General features: G+C 46.4%; 1 protein-coding gene across 2 annotated transcripts in view; it reads right to left on the bottom strand.

Moving 5' to 3' along the window:
* CALN1 (calneuron 1) overlaps positions 1-10,804 on the bottom strand; it is a 480,999-nt gene extending 470,195 nt beyond the window's left edge. For both annotated transcript variants that reach the window (XM_053929788.1, XM_045204595.2), the window contains exon 1: positions 10,624-10,804. The gene's annotated coding sequence lies outside the window, so the exon portion shown is untranslated. The remainder of the gene's footprint in view (positions 1-10,623) is intronic.
* Positions 10,805-18,420: the final 7,616 nt, after the last annotated feature.

The raw sequence follows: 18,420 nt of genomic DNA, 5'->3' as shown, positions 1-18,420 counted from the left end.
GACAGGTGCTCCTGCCGGGACAATGCACCGAGAGAAAGTTGTATGCAACGAGTTTTCTAATAACAGGCACAGCCGCGCGACCATCTTCAGACTGATCAAGTGGCAGCTCGGCTCGTTGATTTAAGGAGCAAGTCAAGTCAGGGTTATGCCCTTTTAATGCTAACCTGAAGGAAGGGGCCCAGCCAGGAGGAAATGGTTTTGCATGATCCCAAGCTGGAAGAAACATGTTTCCCGGCCCCTCCAAGCCCCTCTGGCAGCTGAGTGAAGCCAGGACCAAAGCGAATGCATTGGGAGCTACCTTCAGACCCCCGACCCCTCCCCTTCCTCTGAAACCCACGAAAACTTGATTTGTCTCAACTAAACACAAGCTGGGAAATTGGAGAGGAGGCAGAGGGGAAGAGGGAAAGGAAGCGGGGCCAGGCAGCATCCATGCAGTCAGTTGTATTATTGATTTAGAGCCACATAAGCCCCAGAGTGCCATCGATAAGGATCATACCTCCTGCTGATCTCGGGGGAAATTCTCCAAGATCCATGGCTGGGAGTTAAGGAGAATCTCTAAGCCATCAGGAAGGAGCAGAGCACTGCAGCTCCTCAGAATGATGGACCAGGGCGAGCTTTAATTAACAGGGTCTGATGCCTCTTCTTTTTTGGTAACTGAGCAGATTTAAAGGGCTAGAGTCCCAATTTGGAGGGTGCCGGTGCTGCTCCTGCTGCTGCCGTGGCTGCTGCTGGAACAGCGTCCTGCAGACCTCTTACTTCTGCAAGGAGACGAAGCAGTGGAGGTGGAAAAGTGCAGCTGGGAAGGTCGCAGGCTGCATGGTTTGAATCAGGGCATCAATGGTCCACATGCAGACTCCCAGACCAGGGAGAAAAGCTGGGCCCGGTGGGTGCAAGCAGTATCAGGGGCACCCTCTGCAGACATGGAGCTGGATGGACAGTGCCCCAGGACTTGATTTGTCTTTGCTGTGTGCTCCTCTCCTGAGAGTGCTGCTGGGTGACAGACACCATGTAAGCTGCACACACACATGCCTACCCACGAACACACATGCCTCTGTACACATATATCCACCCATGCACAGTACACATATGCCCATGAATACACATGTCTGTCCACCTAAAAATATGTCTGTCCTTGCATGTGCACGTCTACCCATGTACATATAATACGTGCCCGTATACACACACATGCCTACCCACATACACATCTTCCCGTGTACACATAAGCCTGCCTGTGTGTTCACACATGTGCCCATACACAAACATGCATGCCCATGGATACACATGCCTGCCTGTGCATATACATGCCTGCCCAGGTACACACATACTTGCCTGCGCACACACACATACCTGGAACTACATGTGCATCTGTCTGTGTGCACGCACATATGCCCGTGTATACACATGTCTGCACAGGTACAGACACATGTCCACCTTCTAAACACCCAGATGCAAAGGCACATGGCCTGGAGCCAGCCAGATGACTGCTCCATACACCTGTAGTTTACAGGTAGATCACCAAGAGAAATAGTTGTGACACAGAGCACGGCCAGGAGGAAGCCCACGTGTGTGGCCCGCCCCCTGCTGAGCCTGGATTTTCTCCTTTGTAAAATGGCAGCTTTAAACTAAACTGCAATGCTCTTAACAGAGAGAAGAAGCAAAAGTTAAAACATGGGGACTTTAGGAGGCATGTTCTAAGCTTAACCAAATCTTGGCTGATAGGGACAGACACAGCAGAAGGCGTGTGCTAAAAAATCTTTAGAAACTCTGCAAAATCATCTCCAGCGGCCTCAGAGCCAGTGAGGGATGGAGTGGGGTACACACACTCACCGGAACCGCAACCTCTCCTCTGAGAGACGGGGCATGCACACAACCAACTCAGAGTGACCAAGGTCAGAAAGAGAAGTCACTTCCGGGCTGACCTTGGGCAAAATCACTGAGCAATACTGTCTCTTCCCACCTTTCCAGCAAATCCCTCTTTGTCCCTACTTTACCCCTGCCTGGCATACTCCTCCTACCCTCGGATGCCAGAGCCCTCACACCGACAGGCAAAGAGTCTGCCATCACCCACTTAGACAGCAGTTCAATGTAATTTCCTGTCTCCTTCCAGAGAGACTTGCATATGGCACTCTTTCTCGCCTTTAAAGAAAGTGAGCAAGGAAAATGGTGAGAACAGGGCTAGGGTGGAGGTGGGAGATGCGTGCCTGGCACAAAGAGTGTTCCCGGACTTACAACCCAGAGCCCTGTGCCACTTCATGGGAATCTCCAAGGAAGGTGGACTCTGAAATCGCTGGAGGCTGGCGTGGCAGAGAGATGCCCTAGAAGAACCACCTGATAAGGAAACATCTGGAGGGAAATTCCAAGCTCTGTCTCTACTACCTGCCCCCCAAATCCTTGGGATCTATTTTATTAATCCCAGTTTTATTAATAAAATTAGGTCCCAAAATTCTGAGACCAACAACAAAGAGAACTCTCACATGAGGAAGAACAATGGCCTTGTTACCCCTTTGCTTAGGGTATACCTGGAGTACTCTCCCCACATCACTATAGCATGACGGCCCCCAGGAGGCCCTAGGGAACTGCTCCTAGGTCCCTCCATAGGCCTCCATGCCCCATAAGTCTATCCTCAACTGTCTCTGTGGTTCCTCAGAACAAAGGGCTAGGAACCCACAGAACAACAGAAAGCAGGGCCCCCTAGGCAGAGGCAATGGCTCACTCTGCTCTGCCGCGGCCACCACCAAGAAGTGCCTTTGAGAACACCTTGCAAAGTTCAAACTGAAGACACAGCAGCCCAGAGAGCAGCAGGCATTCCCTCCCCTCCAGTCTAAGACCCACCATTTGCACCCTTTTGTCTCAAAGAATGGCTTGCCTCCTCTCTGGTGATTGACACGCGCGAATATCCACCTCTTCATTCCTATCCGTGGGAGCTTAACTTTATTGGACTTGTTCCAGATGAGCTTATCAGAATACAGCACAGGAGGCCTAATCTCCATATAAGGTAGGAGTGAGTGTGTAGAGCCTTGACATTAACCTGTCCTCAAATCTGCTTCTGCAACTCTGGCTATTCTCCGTGGCCCCTCAGTCTGGCCACCCTCACACTGTACAGTGCTGGGGCTGGGCTTCCCAGACCACTCTTCCCTACCCACTGGCTTCCTGTTGGTTCAGCAAAAGGAGGACTCAAAGGGAGAAGGACAGGCCAGGAGGGAAAGAGCCGCAGAGGGATGATTTGCTACTGCTAAGACCAGCCTCACTGCACCCCCTTCAAACGTCCAGCCCCAGCTCTGCCCACCTGTAGAGGTGCCAGCAGTGGCTGGGCCATGACCCCTGGCAGTCAGACCACCTGCCATGCCACACTCCACCCTCACCTCCCGCCCCCTCTGCTAGCCTGGTGCCTCCTTGGGGCTCAGAGCACCAGCCCCCTAGGGCCCTCTTTTCCTCATTTCCCCAGCCCTAGGGATAGTAGCTCTTCTTACAATTATTAGTTCTTGGCTCATTTCAGCTTTGCAAGTCCAGAGTAACTAATTCTCTGTATTAAATGCCATCTGTTCGAAACATGTAGTATGGTTTTGTTTGTGACGGGACAAGAATTTTCCTTGGAGATCCCAAATTGGTGTGCTCTGAGAGTCATCATCAAGGCATAATCTGGACATTTTGGCACATAGTACATATTTTTAAAATAAATGTTAACGGATTAAAAGAAATTACAGGAGAGAGTAAAGTTCTAAGATCGTTCTGCAGGTTGGAACCCACGGGCAGGCACATCCGTGTATCACATGTCTGTGATGTGTCATATCACATTTGCACACATCAAGAAGAAAGAAATGCTCCCAGGCTAATTTTAGATCTTCTGAATTCATGGACAACTGTGTGGTGATTGTGGGAGGGGTGGCGGTATAAGGGGGATAAAATCGTAATGGAAAAAAATACAATGGAAAAAATAGAACAACAACAACAAAAAAAATCATGATTCAATTTAGGAAGTCAGCCTCGAGAGACCTGAAGGCCCGCCCCTCAGGGAACGACTCTGGGCAATGTGCGTGTTATCGCCCTGCTCATTACTTAGCTGCGTTAGGTGTGTTAGGTAAATGTTAGTACGTTTCACTAATACTTTGGGACTCGGACAGTGCGGGACATTAGGCAATTAGAGAGCCTTAATTCATGTCTTATTTCATTCCCTCAGGGGTCTGTGTTCTGAGAACAGCCCACCAAGAATGAAAGACCCCTGGGCAGAGCCTGGACAAGGTTCCACTGGCTGGGAGGTGCGAGGGAGGACCGTGTTGTCTTCTTTTCCACACTGAACACATGATGATGAGACCTGAGAGCAAGCCTTGGTCTGACATCGCCCAGATGCACATAGAGCGGGGGCAGCAAGGCAAGGCCTGCTCCAAGCAATGCCCTGTCCAGGTAGGCTATCTGCAAAAACACAGAAAGAGCAACACAGCAACTGTGCATGGCGGTGAACTTTCTGAACACAAGGACCAGACCCTGCTGATCCAGGTCCAGCCTCTGCCTGGTGATTAGGAAGGCCTCCTCCTCTTGGGAGGCTGTGGTAGAGAGGGGCTGCAGAAAGCAAAAGTCACATACAGCAAAACTGTCCCCTCTTCTACAGGCAGGGTAAGAAGGTAGGGAGGGTGGACAAAATGTGTCTGCAGTCCTTCACATCATCTTCTTTGCCTCTTTCCACTCTTCCAGGATGCCACATCCAGTACAATCCACTGTGTGCTACTCCAGAGATCTGGTCCACCCAAGGCCCCTCCTCTCCATTCCTGCTGCTGCTGGCTTCACTCAAGCCCTTTTGTCTCTCATCTGGTCTCCTACAAAACATTTCTAAATGAATCCCTTACCTCCATCCATTCACAAATAGTTCCCAGTGTCCTGCTAGGTGCCAGAGATATGGTGGCAAACTGGGGAGATGAAGCCCAGCCCTGGGGGAGCCCAGGAGCTTGCAGAAAGACAAATGTCAAACAATCGCAAAGAAGATGAGGACAAAAACCAGGAAATTCAGAGTGCCACCACGGATTCTCATCATAGGACTGACTGACTCGGGGATCAGGAAAGGCTCCTGAGGGGTGCAGTAAAGCTGGGACCTGGAAGATAAGTACGTGTTGATGTTATGAGGGGCAGGGATCACTCTGGACAGACAGAATGGGCTCTAAGGCACAAAGCAAGGACGGAGAATGGAAGAAAGCCAGCATTGATAGAGGAGAGACTAGTCCATGGTCAGATGGAGAGGTAAGCAGAGGGCACTCGGGAGGTTTACAGACTTCATGGTAAGGGAGAAAGGAAGCTGCTACTGGGCCAAGTTGGATCATCACATAATGCAAGAAGCAGCTTTACAAAAGGTCCTTCGTCTGCATGGGATTTCTAAAGAATCTGTTGTACAATCCAAGTAAACAGTGCGGGAAACTTGAACAAGAGTTTACAATTGGATCAATCTTTCTAAAATACAAAATATTTGCTACCAAAAGTGTCTGGGATAAAATCAAACTCCCTAATCTACCTAACAGGCCCTTTCATAAACTGCTGACCTAATCTACCTTTGGTTACCTCTCATCTCCTTCCAGATGCCCTCTAATCTACACCAGCTACAGCCACGTGAAACTACTTGCAGCTCCCATAAGAGGCCAGCCTCACACATCTCTTGGCTTTAGCATGTGCCATTCACCCAGCTTGGGATGTCTTTCTTTGCTACCCTTGTGAAGACCTACTTATCCATCAAAGCCCTAATCAGATATCACATTATCTGGGAAACCTTCCACCAAGAACCAGCTTGCCCTCTACCACCTCCTTCTCCCAGGCAGAAAGAGGTCCATACCTCTCCTACAGCAATCACCACAGCAGTACATCCGTTTTTCTTCCCCTATGACTGTCTCCCACTCTGTAAGGCTGGTGGCAGGTGTCCTCTGCTTTCCTATTCTTAGTGTCTGGTATAGGGTGATCCCACAGCAAGTTCTGGTTAAAATGAACTGAAGAATATATTTCTACATTAATAAGCTAAGTGAGCTTAGCTCTCTGGTGTAAAATGCAAAATTTGTAAAACTCATACCTATAAAGTTCTAATAAAATGTCAACAATCTAGAACCACTAATGGTCTGTAATCAAGGGGAAGTCTGTTAAATAAGTAGTTGTCTTATTTGTTAGAATAATACATAAGTCATAATTTCTTAATTTTTAAATTTTCCTCTCATTAGTCAAATTTTCTAGAGTTGTTGCACTGTGTTCCTACCCGCAGAAGTAGATGGACACAAATGCAAGAACGGAAGTGCTCTTGGAGGCCACTGCTCCTCTTGTCTTGCCCATGAATGCTAAATCCAAAGAAATGCATACGATCCCAATTTAGAGAATAAGCGGTCCAACACAGCCTAGCTTCCATGTGCATGAAATGCAGGTGCACAGGATGTGGAGCTATCAGCTTACAAGGCATCAAATTCAAAGCCAACTTACAGCCTCCCCCCACAAAGGTAGAAAGACATCCACGTCATTCTGCAAGTGACAAAGTGCAGATGGGAATCTCCACACTTCCCATCCCATGAGATTTTCGTGAACACATGGGATCAATTGTATAAACATAAGTTCTTGGTCAAAGGCTCCTCTCAAGTCCCAGGTCTAATTTCTTGATCAGCTCTTAGGCCCTATTGTCTGACGTATCGTGGGTCAGGCTCCATGGCCACAGTTGCCTGGGAGATGTGGATTTGATGTAGATATTGTCTCCCTGCCACCCACATACCCCACAGCAGGGCACAGACCTCTGCCTTCTTGAATCACCTGTGAATCCGTGTTCTGCTCTAAGGCCCTGAAGATCAAGGGTCTAGAGGATTTCCAAATAGCAGAAATGGCACCCTGTTTTGTTCTCTCCAACCATCCCAATTTCCTCTCTCTCCAGTTCCCCTCTCCTTCACCCTTCCTTCTCTCTATCCCACTCCCTTGGCTGAGAGAGTGGCACTCCTGTGCCACAGAATATCTAATGAGAAAGCATGACAAGTTCAAAGCATGAACAGGACAGGTGAAGAATAAAAGGGTCATTAGTGAAATCTGTTCCCAGAGTGTTGGGGACCTCTGGGCCTTGTGACCCCTCTCTAAATACAGACATAGAGGTGCAGCCTGGGCTGCCATTGGGTTTCCCAAGCTGCTTGCTGGCTAACACTGCAGCCCCCAGAGGTGAGGAGGCAGGGAGGCTTTGCAGAAAGGACCCTGGAGGTGATGAGCAGCTTACAAACAGCTTGATGAGTAGCCTTGCTCCATCCACCTGACTTTGGCCACCAGCACCACTGGCTAGGCCATCCAAGTCTCTTAGAGCACAGCAGCCCCAGCAGGGCACTCTGGATAATGTGTATTGTGAGTGGCAGTGTCCTTTCCCTAAACCATTCTGCTATCACTTGCCAAGGCCATCTACCAGAGCTCAAAGGCCCAACTTTCTCTCCAACCTCATTGCCAGAAGAGATGCCAAACCCAACAATAAAACCATTGGCTTCTAAGAAAACAGGTCAGTCAGACAAGACTTTGTGTACAGACACAAGCTGAAACCAGAAGAAGCAAAGGAGAGCCATGTGTACAGCCTCGGTGTCCAGGGTCCAAACACAGAAAACACACTGTGGAGAGATACAGTCAAGCTATGAGGTTCTGGGCATAGGGCAGCCTTGTCAGGTGTATGAACGACCACCAGCCAAGCCTATAACCACTGTCCTTTCTGGCCAACAGGTGAGAGCCATGCAGGGAGGCTGGAGTGGGGAAGGGATGGGGGCTGCCAGGATACTCAAAGTACCCACTCCCCTCCCCAAACCAAAAGACCCCCAAGTGGTTCACTCCAGCCTAGCCACTTGTCATGGTCAAGTCTGAGGTTAGACTGGATTTATGTTTTCTCTGGACAGAGTCCTTTTTAATTCTACACAACTGCTACACAACTAATATGCATTCATCATTGAAATAACTTTGAAGTGCAGAGAGGTAGTTGCCCCAAATGCCCCCCTTCAGGGTCACTGCCATTAAAGTTTATTTCACTCATTGCCATTGAGACCCTGGGAAAAGCTCCCATTCCCACCATGGATCTTTATACAAATGCGATCAAAAGTACAGAAAACCAGTAACATAAGCTCCGTTGGATCCTGTGTAGCCATCATGAATAAATAGCTGTCTCTTTATTGGGTCCTGTATGCAGTTGGACTCAGGGATACCACTAAAAGCTAGGGCAAAATAGGGTTAATGTTTCTTTCCAAAATAAAAAAATCATTCTTATTTTGTATATTGTCATTTCCCAGCCCACCACAGCCCCCTCAGTAATGGTAGTAATAAGAGAAGGAAAAGGAGGAGGAAGAAGAGGAAGAAGAAGAAGAAGGGGAGCAAGAGGAGGTCCTTTGCTTGAATTCATATTGTGGTGGTGGCCGAATAGCAGTGTTAGGCACATCCACCCCAAGGACATCCCACTGCTAGCCATCCCTTCATGCTAATCCCACATATCCCTGGCTTTTTCCTTTAGCCTTCTGTTCCTAGTGGCCAAGGTCCTACCAAGACTGTCAGCTTGATGATCCTCAGCCCATGTGAGATTGTTCATTAAACCTAGAAGAGCAGGGCCCACTCTAGACTCTCCAGTTGCAGCTGGCCCAGGTAATAGTGTAGCCTAAATAACTCCACCACTCAAGTAAAGTCAGAGCCATATCACCAGCCCCCTTCCTCAGCCACAGGAGGAAGAGGCGCTGCTAGGATGGCTTATGGGTTCCACTTGGATTCCCAAATTTTAGTCCTTGGGATAGATGCCAACATTAGCAAAGGCACTGAAGGCAGAAACCACCAAGGTCCTATGTCCCAAACTGAGACTTAACCCATGTCTTAGAATCTCCCAGACAGAAATCAGCAGTGGTACTGCACTGTCAGTCCTGAGGGCTTTCGAGAACCTGCCAGTCCCTCTTCATGTCTCCATATCTACCCACAGTCCCCTAGGAATATCCACAGGCACTCTCAGCTCAATTAATGCTGCAGAGTCCAGGCTACCAAACCCAAATATCCTGGACAAAGCACAGCAGGGTATCTCAAGTGTCTCTCTCTGGTCTCTTCAGAGCATGAGAGAGTGAGAATTTTGGGATCAGGGTGCAGATGAACATTTCCTGGATAACTTTTATTTGTTCTTCATGGCTCAATTCAGACATCACCTCATTCAGAAAGTCTTCCATCATTCACAAAGTGAGGCTCCTGTTCTCTGCACTCTCAAAGCATCATGTACTTCTTATCTATACCTATCACATCATATTGTAAATTCCTGGCCACCTCTCTGTTTCCAAATACAAGCTAGATTGTGCACTTTGAGCCCCAGGGGGCTGGTCTTACTGGCCCTTGCAGGAGGTTATAGCAGTGACCTCCTGCACCTGTCAGTGGCCTGGGTACCCCCAGCCCCAGTCTGAGTTTTAAAACATGCCCTGTGTCTATTTGTACCCCCACCCCTAATGGCAGCAGCCAGGGAAAATGAGAAATGGGAATTGAAAGCAGAGCTCTCCAAGGCCAAACTGACAGTAGAGGGTTTTGTAATGTCACAGTCAAGGTTGGGGAAGAGACAGACACTCTTTCAGCATAATAAAGTCCAAAAATTATGCTAACAGAAAGACGTGAATCTTGTACGTAGATCACTGAAGTCTGTGTGTGTGTGGGCATGAGATTAACACTTTCAGCATAAGTGATCTATTGTTGGAAGTAATTTGGGATGATCATCAAGGAACAGAATGAGAAAGCAAGTCTCCACCCAGAGGTCAGGTTCCTCTCCCTTCTCTAATCTGACTCTAGGTTCCAAGCCTCCCCCTCACTCTGAGCAGCAGAAAAATGAATGGGGACTCTAATACTGATGAGGAGCTGAGCTGGGACACTCCAATGAAGGGAATAGCCAGAGCCTGGGAAAGGAGGAAAGCAAAATAGAGCAGAATGGGGATGAAAAAACAGGTCCCAGTAGGAGATCTTGTCGACCAAGAAGACATTCACATGGGGACCAACACCCTAAATACCATGATTGGTATTATGCAAGGGTTTGAGCTCATTAGTTTGAGGCCACAATACCCACAACTTGGCTCATTGCCACCCAGTTCTGTGTAGTTTAAATTCTATCACAGAGACCTGGATTGAAGAACAGACTGAACTTTCTTTGAGGTTGTGTGTGGGTGTACATACGCACACGTGTAAACAGGCACTTGTCTGGCAACGTAAGAAAAGGAACTAGCCCTCCTTCCCCAGGTTAATAGCAGGGACCCAAGACACTCACAGGGTCACTGGCTTGAAAGTAAGGGGACGCCTGGAGAAGGGCACCAGGCCATGAGGCAGTCCACATCTAGTTTGTGTGGGGAACCAAAGGGTCACTGGGCTTTTAAAATATAGTATAGAAAATGCTACTTAGACATGCAGGATGCTTTGAGGACACAGAGAAAGGGCACTTTAGGGCTCAGGAAGGCATCTTGGAGAAAGTGGTGTCTGGGTTGAGCTCTGAAGAGCAAGTGGAAATTAACCAGAAGTATGTCCCTGAAATGTCTCCCTCCCCTGGAGAACAGGTACAGACCCTCCTGCAGGTCTAAGATAAGGAAACCAGTGTGGAGTCACACACACTCAGATGTGTTACTGCCTGTTAATTCCCCTCATGAGGCCCTTTTCACTTACCTGTGTTCCTGGAGGAAGTCCCAAACCTTTCTCTGGATCTGCCAGAGTGGTCCCAATCCTGCTAACTGGGCTGAGAAGATAGATTTTCAGTGTCTGCACACTGGGGAGCCCCACTCCGGAGCTGCCCCCAGTTCAGCCCCTTGGAGCCCACTGAAGTTGTGCCAGACCCTGGCTAGGCTGCCTGCTCAAACTGCAAGAGGGAGAAGTGAGCTGTGAGCAACCTGGAGCCCAGCCAGGCCTCTCTGGCCAGACAGGCAGGTGGAGGAGGAGCTGGAGAGAGAGCGTTGTAAAACCTCCAGAGGATCAGATTAACTCCTGAGAAGCTGTAGAACCAGCAGACTGATGGCAACCTCTAAGCCCACTGCAGAGCCCCACCCCGGCTGGTGGGGCTGCATCTCTGGACATGCTCCTGGTTGTCTCCAATTTGCTGCTTAACCCTGAGCTGGACCCCCACCAGCAACACATTCTGGGTGGAGTCCCCTGTTATGAGACAGGCTGTTGTCTCACTTTTATCTGTTTTCATTGAAGTAAAGCTCAACATAAAATGAACAATGCAGTCACCACCACCTCTATCTAGTTGCAAAATATTTTATCAACACAGAAAGAAACCCTATACCTATTAAACAGTTACTTCCCATTCACCCAACCTCCTGGCCCTGACAACCACAACTAGGGTTCTGTCTCTATGAATTTGCCTATTCTGAATATTTCCTATAAATGGAATCATACTATATGCGATTTTTTGCGTGTGTCTGGTCTCTTTCGCTTAGCATAACATTTTCAAGGTTCATCCACAGTGTTGCATATATCAATATTTCATTTCTTTTTATGACCAAATAATATTCCATTGTATGTATACACCACAATTTGTTTATCCATTCATCCACTGATGGACTTTTGGGGGTATTTCTACCTTTTGGTTATTGTAAATAGTGTTGCTATAAACATTGGGGTACAACTATTTGTTTGAGTGTTTGCTTTCAATTCGTTGGGTTAGGAATCTAAGAGGAAAATTACTGGATCATATGGTAATTCTACGTTTAACTTTTTGAGGAATCGCGGAAGTATTTCCACAGTGGCCGAACCATTTTACATTCCCACCAGCAACGTAAAAAAGTTCAGTTTCTCCACATTCTCACTGACTTTTTTTCTTTTTAAAAAATATTTTACTGATTGTGTTGTTACAACTGTCCCAATTTCCCCCTTTGTCCCTCCCACCAAACACCCCCTACACCCCTAAGGCAGTCCCCCCACCTTTGTTCATGTCCATCGGCTATGCATATAAGTTCTTTGGCTACTCCATTTCCCATACTGTACTTTATATCCCCATGGCTATTCTGTAACTACTTATTTGTACTTCTTAATCCCCTCACCTCTTTACCCATTCTTCCAAGCACCCCTCTCATCAAGTAACCATCAAAATGCTCTCCATATCCTTGATTCTGTATCTGTTCTTCTTGTTTGCTTAGTTTGTTTTTTAGATTCAATTTTTGATAGGTGTGTGTTTATTGCCATTTTATTATTCATAGTTTTGATCTTCTTTTTCTTAAATAAGTCCCTTCAAAATTTCATATAATAATGATCTGGTGCCGATGAACTCCTTTATTTTTTCTTTTTCTGGGAAGCTCTTTATCTGCACTTCGATTCTAAATGATAGCTTTGCTGGGTAGAGCAATCTTGGCCGTTGGTCCCTGCTTTTCATGGCTTTGAATATTTCTTGCCAACCCCTTCTAGCCTGCAAAGTTTCTTTTGAGAAACTGACTGACAGCTTTATGAGAACTCCCCTGTAGGTAACTAACTGTTTTTCTCTTGCTGCTTTTAAGATTCTCTCTTTACTTTAAACTTTGGCATTTTCATTATGATGTGTCTTGGAGTAACCGTGGGACTCTCTGCATCCATCTTGTTTGGGACTCTGTGCTTCCTGGACTTGCATGTCTGATTCCTTCACCAAATTAGGGCAGTTTTCTTTCATTATTTTTTCAAATAGATTTCCAGTTTCTTGTTCTTTCTCTTCTCCTTCTGGCACCCCTATGATGCAAATGTTGGTATGCTTGTAGTTTTCCCAAGACTCTTTACACTATCCTTGGTTTTTTGGATTCTTTCTTCTTGTTGCTCTGATTGGTTGTTTTTTGTTTCCTTATGTTCCATATCATTGATTTGATTCTCAGTTTCATCCACTCTAGTGTTGATTCCCTATAAATTGTTCATTTCCATTAGTATATCCCTCATTTCTGCCTGGCTCCTTTTTACACTGTTGAGGTACTCACTGAGTTCCTTGAGCACCCTGATAACCAATATTTTGAACTCTGCATCTGGTAGATTGCTCATCTCCATTGTGTTTAGTTCTCTTTCTGGAGTTTTGATCTGTTCTTTCATTTGGATCCTGTTTCTTTGTCTCCTCATTTTTGGCAACCTCCCTGTGTTGGTTTCTGTGTATTAAGTAGAGCCACTATGACTCCTTGTCTTGGTAGTGTGGCCTGTATGGAGGGTCCAGTGGCACAGCCTCCCCCACCACCCAAACAAGGGACTCAAGCTACACCCTCCATGTGGGCTGAGTACACCTTCCTCTTGTAGTTGAGCCTTGATTGCTGTTGGAAGGTCTACAGGAGGGATTTACCAAGGGCAGTCACCTGCAATGACTGGCTGTGACCACTGACCACCAAACTTCTCCCTCCATGGAGAATCAGCTGTGCAGGGGAAAGGTGGTAGTGCTCGATGTGGTCTATAGCTGTTCACTGGGTGCTCCTGGGGGGTGCAGGTAAAGGTCAGCCACCACCTGTGTTCTGTCCGGGGCCACCCAGTGTGAACTACAAAGCAATATGCAGATGGCTGATACTTGTGCTGGGCTTGGAAGTTCCCAGGCAGAGCCAAATTGTGATCTAAATCTGGCTGCTGCTAGTGCCGGGCCTGGGGTTGCTTAACCAGAGGTCTGAAAGCTGGGGACGGGCCATAAGTTGGGTGTAGTGGAGCCTCAGGTAAACATCAGGGCGAGGTAAACAGTGTAAGCCAGGTTGATGGAGTCTCAGATATGACTCCTACCTGCCTGTTCTGTGGCTCTGTGGGGGGAGGGTTCAGAAAAGGCACAATGGCCTCTGCCCACCTTTCTGTCTGGGAAAAAGCTGTCCCCTAACTCACCCTGATGCCAGACACTTCAGTTCCTCCCTGTAAGCCACTGGTGCCTTTCAAGCTGCTATCCCAGTGGTGCTGGAGCTCAGAGGGAGCGCATCTGAGTAAGTCTGGCACAGACCCTTTAAGAGGAACTGCCAGGGACTTCAGCAGTTTTTTTCACAAACTCAAATCCCACTGGTTTTTTCAGCCAGAAGTTATAGGGACTTATCTTCCTGGCACTGGTACCCTGAGCCAGGGGGCCTGGCATGAAACCAGGACCCCTTACTCCCAAGATATTCCTCCCAAGTTTTTATCCACCACATGTGGGTGTGGGGACCTACCCATTCTGTATTTCCTCAACTCCTACCCTTCTGGATGGATGTGGTTTCTTTAGTTCCATAGTTGTCAAGACTTCCATTCAACTCAATTTCTAACAGTTCTGAGTGATCGTTGGTCTGTAATTTAGTTGTAATTTTGATGTGGTTGTACAAGGAGGTGACCCACGTTTACTTATGCCTCCATCTTGACCAGAAGTCAATGCTAGCATTCCTCCTTTTTTTTTTATTCTTAATAGCCATCATTGTAACTGTGAAGTGCTGTCTCACTGGGGTTTTGATTTGCATTTCTTTAATGACTAATGATGTTGAGCATCTTTTCATGTGCTTTGTTGGTCATTTGTATGTCTTCTTCACAGAAATGTCTATTTAAATCCTTTGCCTATTTTTAAATTGGCTTATCTTTTTGTTGTTGAGTTGTAAGAGTTCTTTATATATTCTGGATCCTAGATGCTTATTAGACATATAATTTGTAAATTATTCTCACATTCTGTAAGTTGTCTTTTCATTTACTCAATGTTTTCTGGCACACAAAAGGTTTCAATTTGATAAAGTCCAATTCATTCATGTTTTTTTTTCTTTTGTTGCTTATACTTTCTATGTCATATCTAAGATTGCATTACCAAACCCAAGGTCATGAATATTGACCCCTAATTTTTTTTCTAAGAGCCTTAAGGTTTTAGTTCTTATACTTAGGTCTTTGATCCATTTGAGTTTATATTTTTGTATGTGGTGTGAGGTAGGGGTCCAACTTCATTCTTTTTATGTAAATTGTCAATTGTTCTGGTACCATTCATTGAAGAGAATATTCTTTTCCCATTGATTGGTCTTAACATCCTTGTCAAATGTCCACTGGCCAGTCCTGGCCAGTGTGACTCAGTTGATTGGAGCATTGTCCAGTAAACCAAAAGGTTGTGGGTTTGATTCCCAGTCAGGGCACATGCCTAGGCTGTGGGTTCAGTCCCCAGTCTGGGCATGTACAAGAGGCACTGATCAATGTTTCTTTCTCACATTGATGTTGCTTTCCCCCTCTCTTTCTCCCTCCCTTCCCATCTCTCTAAAATCAATAAGTATGTCTCAGATGAGGTTCATGCCCAATTCTGAAGCCTAGTAGCTACTGTAGTCTTGGGCAACTTATTCTCTCTGGCCCTCAGTTTTGTCATGTGAAAAATGGGCTGATGTAAGAACAGCATATGTGCAATAATGTACATAAAGAACCCAGTCCAGGGTTTCTGCTCAATAAATAGCACAAAATGGAACTGGAAAATGACTGTGGAGGCCTGTCATATGCTGACTGCTCTGAGATCTGATATACCTATTCTAGAAGGATGTGCACTGAGGGTAGACCTTTCGACTCATGCATACCCTGAGTCAGGCCAAGCAGAAGCAACAGCATTAGTCTTTTATATGTTCTTACTTCCTGTGCTATAGATGAGCTTCTTGGTTAATTAATTAATTTCTTAAGTGTTATATGGGATACCATAATAGTGAGTAAGGCTTCCTACAAGTCCACACAAATTGTTGTTGTCAGAAGCTTGGTGAGCACGGAAGGCAAACATATCAGAATGAGGATCTATTTCAGTTATATACATTCACTGCTCCCTCCCTGATGGAAGGGATGCAATATCATTCATCATCCCATACTTCTATTAAAGAAACAGGCAAGACAGAGCTTATAGGGTTTTCTGTTTCCCAGAATTTCTTTTGTGTGAAACATCTCTAGATGTTTAAGCAAATCCTTAAATGGAGACAGGTGAGTTGGATCTCCTAGGAGAAGTACCCCATTAAGGGCCTGGAAACCGTCAGGGCTGCAGGGCAACCAGCTTGATCCAAGTGCTGCAGAGGGACTGCTAACAACCAGTGGGTGTTTATCCCTGAGACTCCCTGAGGACACATGCCCACTCCATCGCTGAGCACAGGCTGGACCTGCTCTGCTTCTGGAGGCTGTGTGTCTCCTCTGCCCTGCCTTCACCAAAGTAGAGCCCCTGTGGGCCCCACCTCTGTGGGTCATTGCTTCCAAACTGAAGTTTGTCCAGGGAGCATGTGACTGGTAGACCCTGAGCCACATGCCTGCCTCCAGCTGCAGGGATAGCTGGGGAAGTTTATTCATGAGTTTTACATTGGGGAGGTGCTGCCACATCAATCAGGGAATTCTCCCAACACAGGCTGGGCGGTCAAAGGAGCTAAGTGTTAACAAGAATGATAGCTGCCTACCACTGGGGTGTCATAATGAGGTCCTATTTAGTCTTGGTAAACAGAATAATGCTCTTCTCCTCCCAGTCTCATTCCAGTGAAGGCAAGAGGAATGGGAAAATAGAAAGACAGGATATGACGGTACCACGTGTCCTAGCCTAATCAACTATAGTCACAGAAACCTTCCCACCTGCCATCTGAGCCTGGCATCTACTAGGCAATTCACCCTTGTTGATGAATGAATGAACAAATGAGGCAATGTAGGCAGATCTTACTTGCCCCAGACAGAATACCTGGCATATTTGGGATTGAGCCCCAGGACCTCACATACTTTTAAGCTGTAGTCTTCTTACTCTTACCTGACCCTGACCCACTGGCCAGTTTTGAAAGATGGAGCTTTTGCCTTGTTTTCAGTTACCCATTGAAATGTGAGTTCCTGCAGCCAGAACACTTTTGCTACCCTTCCCACAGGGCCTGAACCTGCTGTGTGTATCCCTGGCTGTTGGCCAGATGTTGGCTCAAGTCCTGCTTTCAACAGATTTACATATGGGGAGGGGTGCTGCTACTGGTCTGACTCTGGTATTACCTGCTGCAGGAAATCCTGCCTGTCCCATCTGCTGACCCCAACCAAACCCCATGCATGCACATTTAGCTGAATAAGCTCCTCTGTCCATCAGTCAAAGTCGCTGAGGTCCCAGGGTGCCCACTGGAGCCAAGACACCGCCTCCCAATGCTCAATGCAACTTTTCCGACTATCTCAGGAGCTCGCTGATGCCCTCTCAGCTGGGCATCTTAAGGCTCAGACTGAAAAAATGGTTCCAGGCTTTCCAGTTCACCACTTACTCTTTCACAGGGATTTTTGGCTGAAACACCAGAGTCAAAGTATGACTTTCAAAAAGTTCATAATATGGTTGTCATACAAATGTAAAAGGAGCACACACCAAAGATTTATTCAACTTGTTAATGAGAGAATCGGAGGGTTGGGTAAAGTTGACTCAAAAGCATTTTAGGAGTGGGATATTCATCGAGTTTTGAAGGAAAATGTTAGAATAAAGTTGTTAGGTTAGATGCAAAACCAGGTAATGTCCTGATAGTGCAATAAAACAATAACATTTGGACTTATCCTTTCTACCACACAGAAATCAATTGCATCTCCACTAGAAAAAAAAATCAAGTTAACATGTAAACCCACAATGTCTGGGCTTTTAATCAATGATGACTAATGAGTCAAACACATGTATATTCCCCTACCATTAACTATTGCTTGGAGGGTAACATGCTGCTTTCTGACACTGAAAGAATATATTTTCTTTCCTTTGCCTTATTCCCAAGATTTTGATGTTTTTCTCAACTCAATGGATGGGTCGTGGAGGTCTCCCAAAGACCAGGAAAAGCCACACTCTTAGAAAAATGTCTTCAGACATGGACCTGCAGGGTTTAAAATCTGACAGGCATATGTGGCTGGTGCCAGTTCATGGGCAGGGCACACAAAGCCCTGCAGGTCCAAGCCCTTCACCAGCCCTCCTCTAGGTACTACTGCACATGCACCCAGAACCCGGGGCCACGCACACCCCTGAGCACACTGGTCTCTCTCATCCTTGACTTTGCCCGAGCCTCATTATTCCCTGAACCTGAAAGACTCTTGCTCCACCTGCTCACCTGGATTATTTTTGTGCTAACTTCATGATATGCCTGAAGGGTACTTATTCCAGAAATCCTTCCCTGACTTTTGCAAGCCAGGAGAATCAAGGGGAATCAAACCTGCCCAGTTCAGTATAAAGAGTGTCACCCTGGCAACACTACTAACTCCCAGTTCTTAACATATGCCGGTCACCGTCCTAATTCGCTTATTGATCTTTCTTCTTTTAAAGTAAACCTTTCAAAAAAGTTGACCAAAGATAATCATATAAAGATCACACAAACTACTATTTATTATGATAGTAGATATACTTATATAACACCAAATTTAATTATTTTTAATGGCTCCTTTAATTACAAAGTTTTAAAATGCATCTGGGGGACCATTTATTTTACATCTATAAAAAAATGTTAAAGGGTCCAAAGTCCAGCAATATTCAAGGGAGCATGGTGCACAGGTACACACTATGCATCATGCATTATCACACTTAAGTATAATTATCATAGATGTAATGTGTCTTTA

This window comes from Desmodus rotundus, chromosome 1 (assembly GCF_022682495.2).
Source record: "Desmodus rotundus isolate HL8 chromosome 1, HLdesRot8A.1, whole genome shotgun sequence".
Taxonomy (NCBI): domain Eukaryota; kingdom Metazoa; phylum Chordata; class Mammalia; order Chiroptera; family Phyllostomidae; genus Desmodus; species Desmodus rotundus.
This window is presented reverse-complemented; position numbering and strand designations above follow the sequence as displayed.